Source organism: Pinus tabuliformis, chromosome Q, assembly GCF_031772625.1.
Source record: "Pinus tabuliformis cultivar Carrire ecotype Pingquan chromosome Q, CPIR1, whole genome shotgun sequence".
NCBI classification, from domain to species: domain Eukaryota; kingdom Viridiplantae; phylum Streptophyta; class Pinopsida; order Pinales; family Pinaceae; genus Pinus; species Pinus tabuliformis.
In genome coordinates, this window is record NC_142296.1 from 373804724 (window position 1) to 373818541 (window position 13818).

The window sequence follows — 13818 nt, forward strand, 5'->3', positions numbered from 1 at the left end:
ACCCTCCAGCGGGTCGGCTGGCAAATGGGTGGACCCTGCACTCAACCCCCCGGGATAGATCTAGACCATCAGATCAAGATCTAACTTTTCAATTCTGGGGGGTTTGATTCGGTTATCTTTTGCGCAGGTTAATCCTCTAATCTGATCCCGAGGGGCAGTCGATCAGAGATGGATGGCGATCCCCCCTGAAAACCATCCAACCTTTAACCGGTCATCGCGCCTGCGTAAATCCTTTTGTCCGTCTTGCTTTGCTGTGTAGTTAAGAACTCGATGTTAAGAACTCGATGGGTAACATCTTGTGTCTCCGATCCTTCCACTTGAGTACTCGGCTTTGATATTTTCCCCCAACAATGATTTAACCAATTTTGATTTCAGAAGCCATACGGATGGCTCTTCATTTCCTTTGAAAACCTCATAGGAGTGACAACACTCACATTGACACTTGTAATCATGACCTTCATTCTTCTAAGGTTGATATTTAGAACCTATGATGATGCCACAACATTGATAGTTAAAAGGGTTGTCAGGAATTGTCAAATTCCAAAAAAAGATAAATTAACCTAGTTTGGAAATTGATACAAAATCCACATTCAGTAGTAAGCCTCAGATTCAGCAGTAAGCCTCCAGTTCACAAAATTTTTCTCATATGAAATTTTGTAGGACATTAATCAAGCTTTCGATTATTTCAAGACAACTTCCTTACAAGTTCAATTTTCAATTTGCTGCTCATAAGATTTCATTATTTCTCCTGAGTAAACTGTGTGAATGTTAAATAACAAAGCATCATGATTGCAGCGACATAACCTTTTACAAGAATTGATTCCCCTTAGGTTAAATACAGCACCTCTAAATTCCAGAGTACTATGTTGCCTTAGCAAAAGGAATAATTCTTAGGGTGCAAAGCAATGGAATAAGCAGATGCTTGCTGCTTAGTTTTAGCAGCATTACCAGAAACCACCATGAAAATATTGTCCATATCTAAAACTCTAGAATGGTTCACATCTCTTGCATCACAATCTTGGAGATGCATTTGACAGACACCTGTATCTACTGCATTTCATTCATAACGGTCTACTGCACCAAGGGCGAGATGACCACGAAATGCATGTGTCCAACTTTGAACTGTGGCTGCAGAGGATGCTTTCCTTCTCCTCCTTATCCAGTCCATGCAGTGAAAGCTTGGATCCAAGTGCATACACTGCACCATCCATCTGTTCAGCCAGACTATCTAGCATACAACAGATTTTCTCTGTTTATGGGCATGCTCAGTCTCCAACTATAAATACATGAACCCTGTTCTTGATCTCAATCCAGCTGCATCCTGGATTCTTTTTCAACCTGTTGTCTTTTAACATTGCTCTTACCTTTCTTACATTCTCCCACCTTCCAGCTACAGCATAGATGTTTGCAAGCGACACATAAATTCCAGCATTTTCAGGCTCTAACCTGAGAAGGTTTTTTGACACACGCTCTGCCAACTCTACATTGCAGTGAGCACTGCAAGCAGAAAGTAAAGTCCCCCATACCTCACTATCAGGTTCTATTGGCATATTTTTTATAATGTTCTCCGCCTCATCCAACTGGCCAGCACGACCAAGAAGATCAACCATGCAAGCATAGTGCTCCAGCCTAGGTGTGAGAGAAAAATCTCCACTCATGCAATTGAAGTATCGCCAGCCCTCATCCACAAGGCCTGCATGAGTGCATGCAGATAAAACACCAACGAAAGTGATGTGATCTGGCTTCATGCCTGCTTGTTGTATTTCACCAAAAAGTCTAAGGGCATTCTTATATAGGCCATGCATTCCATACCCTGCAATCATTGTACTCCAAGAGATGACATCTCGTTTAGTCATTTTCTCAAACAACTGCTCTGCAGCATCTATGTTCCCACATTTGGCATACATGTCTATGAGGGCAGTCATCACAGAAACATCTGCCTCAAGTCCACTTCTAATTATCAAATTATGGATCCGGTTACCTTGTTGCAGAGCTGCTAGATCAGCACAAGCTGGGAGCACACTCAGCATCGTGACTGAATTAGGTTTCATATCTACTAATTGCATTTGATGAAAAAGTACCAAAGCTTCTTTGGCATGCCCATTCTGCACATGCCCAGCAATTATTGCATTCCATGTGACTAAATCTCTTTGAGATAATACATCGAATAACTGCTGTGCTATATTTACATATCCACATTTTGCATACATGGCTAAAAGGGAATTACTTATGGAAACATCTGACTCCAGTCCACTTCTAATTATGTAAGCATGGATCCACTTCCCTTGATGCAAAGCAGGTAAGCGGCCGCATGCTGATAGTACATTCACCAAGGTAGCAGAGTCAGGTTTCACATCTGCTATTTGCATTTGATGGAAAAGCTCTAATGCCTCATCGGCACATCCATTCAGGATGTGACCGAAAATCATGGCATTCCATGAAACCACATCTTTTTCAGTTGATCGCTCAAACAATAGGTTTGCGATCTTTATTCCACCACATTTGGCATACATGTCCACAAGGGCAGTCTTCACAGAAACATCCAACTCAAACCCATTTTTTATTATATAACTGTGGATGCATTTCCCTTGTTCCAGAACTACTATATCAGCAAATGCAGGCAGTATACTAACCATGGTAACGGAGGTTGGTTTCATATTTCCAAATTGCATTTGATTAAAGAGTTTCAAACCCTCATTGCCATTCCCCTTCTGCACATACCCCAGAATCATTGTATTCCACGAGACCTCATCTTTTTCATATATTTTGTCAAACACATTATACGCCGCTGCCACACTTCCACATTTTGCATACATGTCAATCAGCACATTTCCCACAGAAACATGCAATTCCAATCCACTCTTAATAACATAACCATGAATCTCCTTGCCATGGTCAAGAGCTCCTAAGTTGGCACACACCGAGAGAACGCTCACAACAGTAACCCGGTCAGGTTCAGCACCCTCCAACCTCATTTGCCAACACAACCCCAAGGCCTCCTCAAAAAGTTCATTGTGGGCATAACCCGCAATCATAGAATTCCATAAGACAGTATCTCTAATAGATATTGTGTCAAACACTTGGCGTGCATCTTCTATACCCCCACATTTTGCATACATGTCTACAAGCGCAGATCCCACAAAGGCATCCATTTCCAACCCAGTCACAATTAAGTGCTGATGAATTCCTTTTCCCTCTTCAAATGTTGATAAGCTAGCACATGCTTTGAGCAAAACAGAAAACGTAAAATTGTCCGGCAATATACCCACATGCTGCATTTCATTATACAGTGCAAGTGCCTCCCCACATAACCCATTATAGACATACCCTCTGATCATCACATTCCATAGAAAGGCAGTCCTTTCAAAAACAAGCAGCCTGTTAAACTCCAAGCGTGCATCAGACACACAACCCAACATGGCATACATGCTCACAAGCTTGGTCCCTATAAATAAATTATACCCAAGTCCACTCATGTGAATGTGGGTATGGAGTTGTTTGATTGAGCTTATGTTGGTACATACCTGCAAGAAAAGGAAACATGCATTGAAGTCCACTGGAGGCCGAATTCGCTTCATATTCATAACACACAATTGGTATTCCCTGCTTTCAGCAAAGTCTTGCAAGTCCGGGGTCAGTTTCTGTGTGGGTTGTACATTGGCAGCAGCAGCAGAGAGCGTGAGATAACTCGGAGAAAGCCTATGCATTTGTTTGTGATACATGAAGACCAACTTCTTTTTCATCATGGATTGTGGCGGTTAATTCGGTTGGCTTCTTGCCCATTTGAAATTATTTAAGAGCAACCCAAAATGCAACTCAATCGTATTGGTGTTTTAAACAGTTTTACCACACAATTAATGCAATACCACCAGTATCATCCAAGCAATAAGCACCTAGCACCCAGAGTATTTACGACAGCAAGTTCATTGATGCAATACCATCAAGCTCATCCTAACAATAAGCACCTCGCGTCCAGAGGGTATTTATCAATACAAATTTTATTTTTATTGTTTTTAAGTATATTTATCACTACAATTTTGATTTTTGATTTTTATTATTTTTATATGGTGGGAAAATCTATCATAATTCAATTGTGAAATTGGGTGGGAAAACCTATCATAAATCAGTGGTTAAACCCACAGTGATGACAACCATCACAGGTGCTATCCGCCAATGTAACGTGACTCGTCACTGTTATTCAAAGAAAACCATGCCACCTAGAATTCCACTCGTCGTCCATATCGCTCATGCCAGATGCCTCTGGGTATTGGGTCATTAACTTGTTTCCTTAAGTTCAAGTAAAACGAGCTCTTAACCAAGCAGAAGCAGTTTTAGGGCAGACTCCATGCTCATACAATTTTTAGGAGTTGTCTTTAGTGCGACTTATTGGACTTTCCGGTGCCAGAATCCTGCAGAAAAAAATTGAGGTGAAATCTTGATTTGTGTTATTTAAACTGGTTTTTTGACTGTATATATGGATTTAGCACCCTCAAAAACCCCTATGACACTTTGATTGTACAGGGGTTACCCATCAAACTTGTGATTTCAATAAATACCTGTCGGATTTTAGAGAAATTAGATCGGAAAAGCTTCCAAAAACTCTCACTAAAGACAACTCACAATTTTTAGGCATGACAATATATATATATATATATATATTCCATCATTGTCATAAATGAATATGATGAAAATAGATAATTTTATATACATCTTGGATGTCTACCCATATACATTCCTTTAGTTAAGTGCTATGTGGTGTATTTTGGTTCTTCTTGGTGGCTTTCTCCATTGTTGGACTTTTCTAAGTTTTGGTGTTTTTTGGCATATTTATTGGAGATACTACATATACTTAGTTGTTTTTTAGTTACATTAGCAGAGCATATTTATGCATGGCACCCTCATTATTATCACCAAGAGGATGTTCCACAAGTGCAAGTATGGGTTTTACTTATCTCCACTTACATTATTAGACACTGAACCCATGACTACAAGGTCGATTTAACTAGGATATGTGTCAATTTTCTTCAATGCATATCCACATCTCTCTAGATTCACAACTATGGTGCATTAACTCAACCATGTAGAGTATACATTATGTATTTTGTTATTTATGGGTGCACATATTCTCTGTCAATTTTCTTTTTTATTTCCTACTTCAAGTTTTATTCATTGTTTTCTAGCAAGATTCATTTTGTGCAGGGTCAACCACAAACAATTTTTTTTTGCAAGTACTAAAGATTTGAGCTATCAAAATAATGAACTTTTCACGTTGTGCAGCTCACATACCACATAACTATTTCAAATGGAAGCCAAAGATTCTGCTTCAACTTAGAAGCATAGGCTTGTATCAAATAGCAATGGCAACCAAAATTGCCCCAAATTTTGCAAATCAAAAATCAAAATATTTCAACCGCGTGGATGAGGCCTTCGGTCTCCTATGCTTATCAATTTCTCCAAAACTATTCTTTCATAATGAAGTATGCACCACTCCAAATCAAGGTTGAACCACTTTGGAGACTCTCTTTTGGAAGCAAGATGAGATGCGGGATCACACCTTTGAAAATGAGCTCAACTCATGAGATCCGAGAAGTTTTGAAAACATTCATGATGTTATTAACAAGAAAGCTAATTAATTCCTGCCATATTGTCAAAATTGGGTCCAGAGTATGTTATATTTGTCTCCACTTTTCACACAGTGAGGCTTGTAACAGGAGCAACCTAGAAGATGCCCACACTTAATACTTTTATTGAGTCCTTGATACATGAGAAAGATAAGCTCACAAAGATGGGCACATTGAAAGGTTCCAAATCCCATGCACTTGTTGTGCATGAAAGGGACAAAGCCAACTCGACACCCAATCAACAATCCAAAAGAAAAGGAACTAGATCTAAGAAACGGGGGCAATCCCAAACCTCCAAATGAATCTATCAACTCAAAGGAAAAGAAGGGAAACAAGGGGGGATCAAAATAGAGCTATTGCAACCATGGCATACCATCTAAAATCATAATGCATGAAGAAGACAATTGATCTCATGGCGTAAACCCTTTAGCAGAACAATCTTGATGATTTTATTCTAAAGAGTGCCAAGTAAAAATAGGGAGAAAGAGCACCTAAAAATTAGAGGGAATGTGCATTCATTGTTCTCCTTATTAATGGATCACAGACTCTAGAGCTTCACATCATAAACTTTAGAGCTTCTCATCTTTAAAACCATATGTTGATCCTTCTATTCTCACGGAAGATGATTCTCTAGTAGAGGAAACTAGACAAGAGAAGGTAAATCTTGCAAATGAAAATTTCAAGAATGTCTTGCATATTTCAAAGCTTTTACTAAATATAGACTCTATGTGTATCAAATGACACATACTAGCACTGGAAGGAGAGTTAAATTCACCCAAATTTTTGTTGGGTTGTGTTATATTCTTTCCACGACTAGCCTATGTAGTTAACCGGGGGGTTAGAGCGAGCACAGAGCCCCCCCTTTGTTGCACGGATTGCACAACGGGGGGGTGGCAACCCCCCCTGTCTGGGGGGTTTGAGGGGGGTGGGTAGCCCCCCTCTATGGGATCTGGGGCAGTGCCCCGAGAAAATTTTTTTTGGACCCTATATTAGGTTGGGCAGACCTACCTATTGTTTTGTGCATGGTTTTTGGTCCATGGTTTTGGACGCGATGGTTTTTGGTCCATGGTATTGGATGCTTCAGCATGTATAAATATTTATTGTAACATTGAAAGGAAAATAATGAAAAATCAAGCTGGTAGTCTCGTTTTTGGGATCCAGGGGAAAATCTCTGTGTATATGTGTTTTATGTGTTATTCTCTCACATTGTTTATTTTCTGTTGTTAGAATTCGTATGCAGGTAATTTACGTACGAGGTTAAAACCTACAAATTTGGTAAGCATATATTACATGCAAGATAACTCCAAAATTGCAATTAGTAAGGTAAATCGTTAGTCTCGTCTATACACTTTTTTTGAGTTTGTTCCTCAATTAGATTCCACTCTACTATTAACACATGAAAATGATGAAAATAAAATTTGGCACAAAAGATTTGGTCATTAAACTTCGGATACATGTATCTGTATTAGCAAATGGGGGATGGTGAAAGGTTTTCTTGCCATAGAATTTTATGACAGAGTTTGTGAAGGATGTGTTCTTGGAAAGCATCCATAAAAACATTTTGGGAAGGGATATGCATCGAGAGCCTCATCTCCCTTGAAGCTTGTTCTAGTAATCTTATGGGGCCATTTCTAGATCCTTCCATGAGCAAAGCCATATATGTACTTACGTTCATAGATGATTGCACGAGATACACACGGGTGTATTTTCTCAAACTCAAATATGAAGTGTTTGAGCATCTGAATATTTTCAAAGCATATATAGAGAAGTAGTGTGGAAAAATGATCAAAGATCATCCATACAGAAAATGTGAGGGGAGTTATTTCAAAAACGATGTCCAACACCTTTGCAGAACACAGTGCCTTACACTCCGCTATGAAACATTGTAGTTGAGAAGAAATTATCCTTGAAAGAGATGGTCAGTTGCATGTAAGGTACCTTACAATTTTTGGGTTGAAGCAATCAAATTTGCTTCATACGTACAAAACAAATTTCCTCATAAATTTGTTACAGGAAAAAACCTTTTGAAGCATTGAGTGACATATAACCAGAAGTCACACATCTCCACATTTTTGGATCTTACACATGACCCGCACTCTTGTAGAAAAGACGAAGACTTTGGAGTCTCAAAGCAAAAAGTGCATCATTGTTGGATGTTATGAATTAGCTCACAAAAAGATAGAAAAGATAGATCAACGACTTCAAAATCAGCGTCTTTGAGGGGGTAACCTCCTTTACATTACACAAATGAACAATTCTTGGATGATACAAATTACTAAATCTCCTTTCTATATATAGGAGTCTAAGGGGTCACAATATAATCAGAGCCGACATAACAATAATAATATAAGGACACAACAATAACAATAGTGGGCTTCTATGGGGCACACTAATAACAATATGGGGACAATAGGGGTACAATAATAACAATAAGGGCTACAATGACAATAGTAATGGGGGAATCACTAGTATTATAGGGACCTAACATGCCCCTCTCCTTCAAAAAGTGTTGTCCTCAACGCTTGAGTAGTTCTGGATGCTTGTATATAAAATTCTCATCCTCCCATGTCGAATCTTCAGTGGGTAAGTTCTTCCACTTGATGAGATACTCCGAAATTGATCAATTTCATAGCTGTCGAGTTCTTGTTTTTGTGACTGCTTCAAGTTCCAATATGATTTTTCCTTCCTCATCAAGTTCTGGCAATATTGTTTGAATTGGGAGCTTGTCAGCTATAACCTTCTTTCAACATGAAACATGGAAAACTAGCTGCACTCGGGAAGCTGTAGGAAGCTCCAATTTGTATGCCATAGTACCAATCTTTCGCAACACCTTGTATGGACCATAATACTTCGGTGATAATTTATTAACCTTCTTAGCTTGCTTGAGGGACATTTGTTTATATGGTTGTAGCCGTAGGAATACCCAATCACCTACATCAAAACTTCTTTCGCTGCGATGTTGATATGCATGTTGTTTCATTCTATTCTGCACCAAAGTGAGGTTATCCTTTAAGAGTTGGATAACTTGTTGTTGATGCTCGATGTGATCTTCCATTGCTTGAACCTTAGAATTTTCTCTTAAATATGATGTTTGGATGGTGGATGATATCCATAAAGTGCCATAAATGGGGTCATTTTCGCTGCAGTATGGAAGGAAGTGTTATACCACCATTCAGCCAGAGGCAACCATTTGACCCATTCTGTTTGTTTATCAAAGACAAAGCAACGAAGATATCCTTCCAAACATTTGTTTACTATCTCAGTTTTCCCATCAGATTGAGGATAATAAGATGAGCTATGAGCTAACATAGTATCGAGACAAGAAAATAATTTTGTCCAAAAATTTCCAATGAAAATGGGATCTTTGTCGCTTACAATAATCTTTGGGTTTCCATGTTGATTTTTAATTGTTTCCATAAATGCAATAGAAACTGTACTGGCTTTAAATGGATGAGATAATGCACAAAAGTGTGCATACTTGGTAAGTCTGTTAACTACCACCATGATGACACTCTTTCCTTCAGACTTGGGTAAACCTATGATAAAAACCATTGAAACCTCCTCCCAACATTGGCTTGGAATGGATAAAGGCTGTAATAGACCTAGGGTCTTAATTGTTTCAACTTTATTTTGTTGGCAAACCAAACATTCTGCCACAAAATTTTGAATATCCGATTTAAGTCCATCCCAAAAAAATTCCTTCTTAACCCTATTGTAAGTTTTTAAAAATCCTAAGTGCCCTCCTAAGGGAGAAGTGTGCAATTCCATAAGAATCTTTTATTTGAGTTGAGAATTCTTACATAGCTATAAGTGATCTTTGTACCATAAAGAATCATTTTTCCAGCTAAATGTATCAGATGTAATGGGATCTTGTTGTAACTTTTGAATGAGTGCCCACACTTCTTCATCATTCTTCCATTCATTCATTGGTTCGTTTATCCAATCTGGTTGAATAATAGAAATGGCGCAAAGAAATGCTTCCACATCCTCATCCTTTCTTGAGATTGCATCTGCCACAACATTTTGCTTCCCTTTTTTGTAGATGATTTCAAAGTCATAACCCAACATCTTTGTAACACATTTTTGTTGCTTTTCTTAAGATAAGCTTTGTTCTAAAAAGTATTTAAGACTATCATGATCCGTTTTTACCTTGAAGTGTCTTCCCATTAGGTAGGGTTGCCATTTATTAAGTGCATGTAGTATTGCCAACATTTCCTTCTCATAAATAGCTTTGTGTAAATACTTTCCTTTGATTGGATGACTTTCGAAAGCAATGGGTCTTTCTTCTTGCATTAAAATAGCACCAATTCCATTTCCTGAGGCATCACATTCCACAATAAAGGTTTTTGTGATGTTTGGCGTAGCTAAGACCGGTGCTTGGTACATTTCCTATTTAAGATGTTCAAAGGCCTTTGTTGTTTCTAGAGTCCATGAAAATGCATCTTTCTTCAATAATGTTGTTAGAGGTGTCGCTATTCTCCCATAATTCTTAATAAACTTGCGATAATACCTTGGAAACCCGAGAAATCCTTGCGGATGCTTTATGGATGTGGGGATTTTCCATTCCTTAATGGCTTTAATTTTGCTAGGGTCTACCTTAACACCTTCATGAGATACAATATGACCCAAATATTCCACCTCTTGTACTCCAAAGAAACATTTGGATCTTTTTTCATATAGTTGTTTCTCCTCCAATAGTTTGAGCACCCTGTCAACATGTTGAACATGATACTAACACAAATTTTCTGAGGAAGAGTTTGAAAATGGAATTCATCAAACCTTGAAATGTAGAAGATGCATTGGTAAGGCCAAAAGGCATGACCAAAAATTCATAATGACCCTCATGAGTTCTAAATGTTGTTTTCGGAATATCTTCCATCTTCATACTTATTTGATGATATCCTGAACGAAGATCCAACTTGGTGAAGTAAATTGATCCATGCAATTCATCAATAATTCATCAATGATAGGAATGAGAAATTTATCTTTAATAGTGAGCTTGTTGGGCTCCCTATAATCCAGACACATGCACCATGATCCATCCTTCTTGTGAACCAATACTATTGGAGCAGAGAAAGAACTTTGACTAGGTTGAATTATACTAGCCGCTAGCATTTCTGCAACCATACGTTCAATTTCACTCTTTTGGGCATAGGGATCAGGGAAAAGTTTAAGAACCACCCTAAATTTATATGTATAATAAATGGGCTAATCCCCATGATACATAGGAAAAATGGGAGGCGATTTTATCAATAATATAATATGTATATATAATTTTTTTGGCGAATCTCTCATCAGATTATATTATCTTGTACAGTGATGGAGAATCTTTCACTGAATTATAAAATCTTGTAAGATCTTGGCAAATCTTTTACTGAATAATAAAACATTGTGAAGTCTTGGCGAATGTTTTGTTAAAGTATGAAACCATATATGATAATAAGAAAACATATTCATTAAACTGTAATATACTAACATACATGTTTGGAAAAAATAAACATAATTTTCTCTTCCTACAAACAATGTTCCAAGTTTCAGTGGCCATGTTTGTCAAGGTTCTTACAATACACTCTTTCATATCCTTATATTAGTTTTGATAATATTCCACAACAAAGTTCTTGTAGGTATTGATATTGACAATGAGTTCTGTCAAGGTAGGAGAGATTAATCTTTTCTCTACAACTTTTGTCAAGCTACCACATTTTTCAAGTTATCAAATTTCTTTCTTATTCCATAGAATCCAACTGCGAGATAAAAAAAACACATCAAGTTTGTTTACCCCAACACGCCAACAAGTAGCAAGCCCCAACTATATTATACAAGAAAGTATTAGGTATCCCAAAGGCTTGAGGGGGATCTAACTGAAAGAAGTGACCATTGTGAGAATCCTTCCAATCAATATATCAATATATAAATGTAGATTTATTATGATTTTAATTGGAAATCTTCAATTAAATAATAAAATTTAATTACATCTCTCCCAGTCTAAATTGCTTATTAGCATAATTCACTACCCTCATAGGTCTCACATTTTTTAACAGCGTTGTAACATGTAGATTAATTTCCTTTTTGGTGAACAATCTCCACCTTTTAGGAAAATATGGTGCAATGGCTCCAACCCCTACAGATCATTAGGACAAACTAAGAATAGCACAAAAGATGGAAGGTTGTACAAACCAACTTATTTTTCAAACAACTAATCCAACATCAGTACCTAAACTTTTTCATGAAGATATCATATTGAGAATGTTTGAAAAATTGTAAGAAATCTTCTGCGAGGTTGATGCGGAAAGAGTGATAAGGTTTCATTGTTTTGAATTTTTTTTGTTAAATCATAAAAAGTTAAAAACCAATATTAATGGAGATATTGGTATTTTTTACTAAATTTTGTGAAGTGACTAAATGTAGCTTTAACCATTCACCTTAAGATGTTTTTACAATATAATTTCCTAAGTCTATTTAATATCTTCATTATCATAAAAGCCAACCTATATCCATCTTAACTCCACATCTACCACTCTTAGGGGGATGAAATCTATTTATCCCTATGAGCACTTGGTAGACCCAGAATTAAGATGGATCTAAGATGATAGAATTTCCCCTTTAAATAGTCTATGCTCACATTAATACCATGGTATTACCATGGGTCAATACCATGGGTTATCATAAACATGAAACTTAAAAATTACTATTAGTAATTTATAAAAATTAATAAAATTAATAATTGATTTTTATTTTAACCAAGTTAAAATGTTTAACATACATTAAATTACAACATCCATTTTTACTCTTGATCCACCAAGCCCCGAGAGGGATCAAATATTTTTTTCACTCTATGCTAGTTTGCATATCACAATATTTGATCCCTCTTGGGGCTTAGTAGATCCAGAGTAAAGATGGATCTATGCTGGTTTAATTCCGCCATGTAAATAGGCTACATTCCACGTGAATACCATGGGTCAATACCATGTGCCATTTTTATTTTTATTAATAATAATATTAGGGTTAATAATGTTTTTTTGCATGGTATTAATAATAATCTAGCCCATGGTATTTATCCCATAGTATTTTGCCCATAGGTTTCACCTAAATATAACACATTTTTTTAGTGTTCTTAAATATAAGGGACTTATGGAGTAAATATAAAAAAAATGTTTTATTTGTTTACCATACCTCTCGTTTATTTATATTTTTATTAATTTACCATACCTCTTTTACAAATATGGTATTTGGCCCATAGGATTCACTTAAATAAAACCTCTTTTTTGAGCCTTCGTAAATAGAAAGAGGGTTATGGACTAAATATAAAAAGAGGTTTTATTTATTTACCATACCTTTTGAGTAACTATAAAAAGAGGTTTTGCTTATTTACCATACCTCCACTTTATTTATATTTTTATTTGTTTACACCCTTGCATGTATATAAGGTGACTTATGGAGTAAATATAAAAAATGTTTTATTTATTTACCATACCTCTCATTTATTTATATTTTTATTAATATACCATATCTCTTTTATAAATATGGTATTTGGCCCATAGGATTCACTTAAATAAAACCTATTCTTGAAAATTAGGGCGAATAGAAGGTTGTAACTCCTAATTTCAAGGGCTAAATTTACCTTTTTCACCCTCTCCCTTAAAATAAGGTGGGCTATTTGAGGCGATTTGTAAAAATGTACTATGATACAAAATATTCACCCACTAAAAATTTAAAACCCCTTAATTTCGCTAAGGGGCGAACATTCGCCCCTAAAGTTTTCCATGATAGGGATATTTGTAAGGCCTGATGTTTGGAGGAACACTCCCTGGAATCAAATGTATAGCATGATCATGATCACAAATAGGTGGGAGGCCTTTGGGAGTCTTAAATATCTTGGAATGATTGTCCAAGATTGTTTGGAGATCTAGAGAAATATATGATTTCGATGTGGCAACCTCTAGCGAACATAATTGTGCAATTACGCCTCGTTGTTCTTTCTTTAGAATCTTTGTCATTTCGTTAGAGCTAATTATCTTTCCCGGTTTCCCTCCGATACCCTTTAATTCAACTTCCTTTCCTTCCGAACAAAATTTCATGAAAAGTTCTTGAAAATTAAAAGCTATTGTACCCAAGGATTGTAGCCATTGGACTCCTTGTACAACATCAGCACCACCCATTGGAATGGAAAGCATTGGGCTACTCAATACATATTCTC

The 13818-nt window shown here is 36.8% G+C and overlaps 1 pseudogene; it reads right to left on the bottom strand.

Annotated features, from left to right (window-relative positions):
* Positions 1-669: 669 nt before the first annotated feature.
* LOC149219726 (pentatricopeptide repeat-containing protein At5g27110 pseudogene) lies at positions 670-3940 on the bottom strand (annotated as a pseudogene).
* Positions 3941-13818: the final 9878 nt, after the last annotated feature.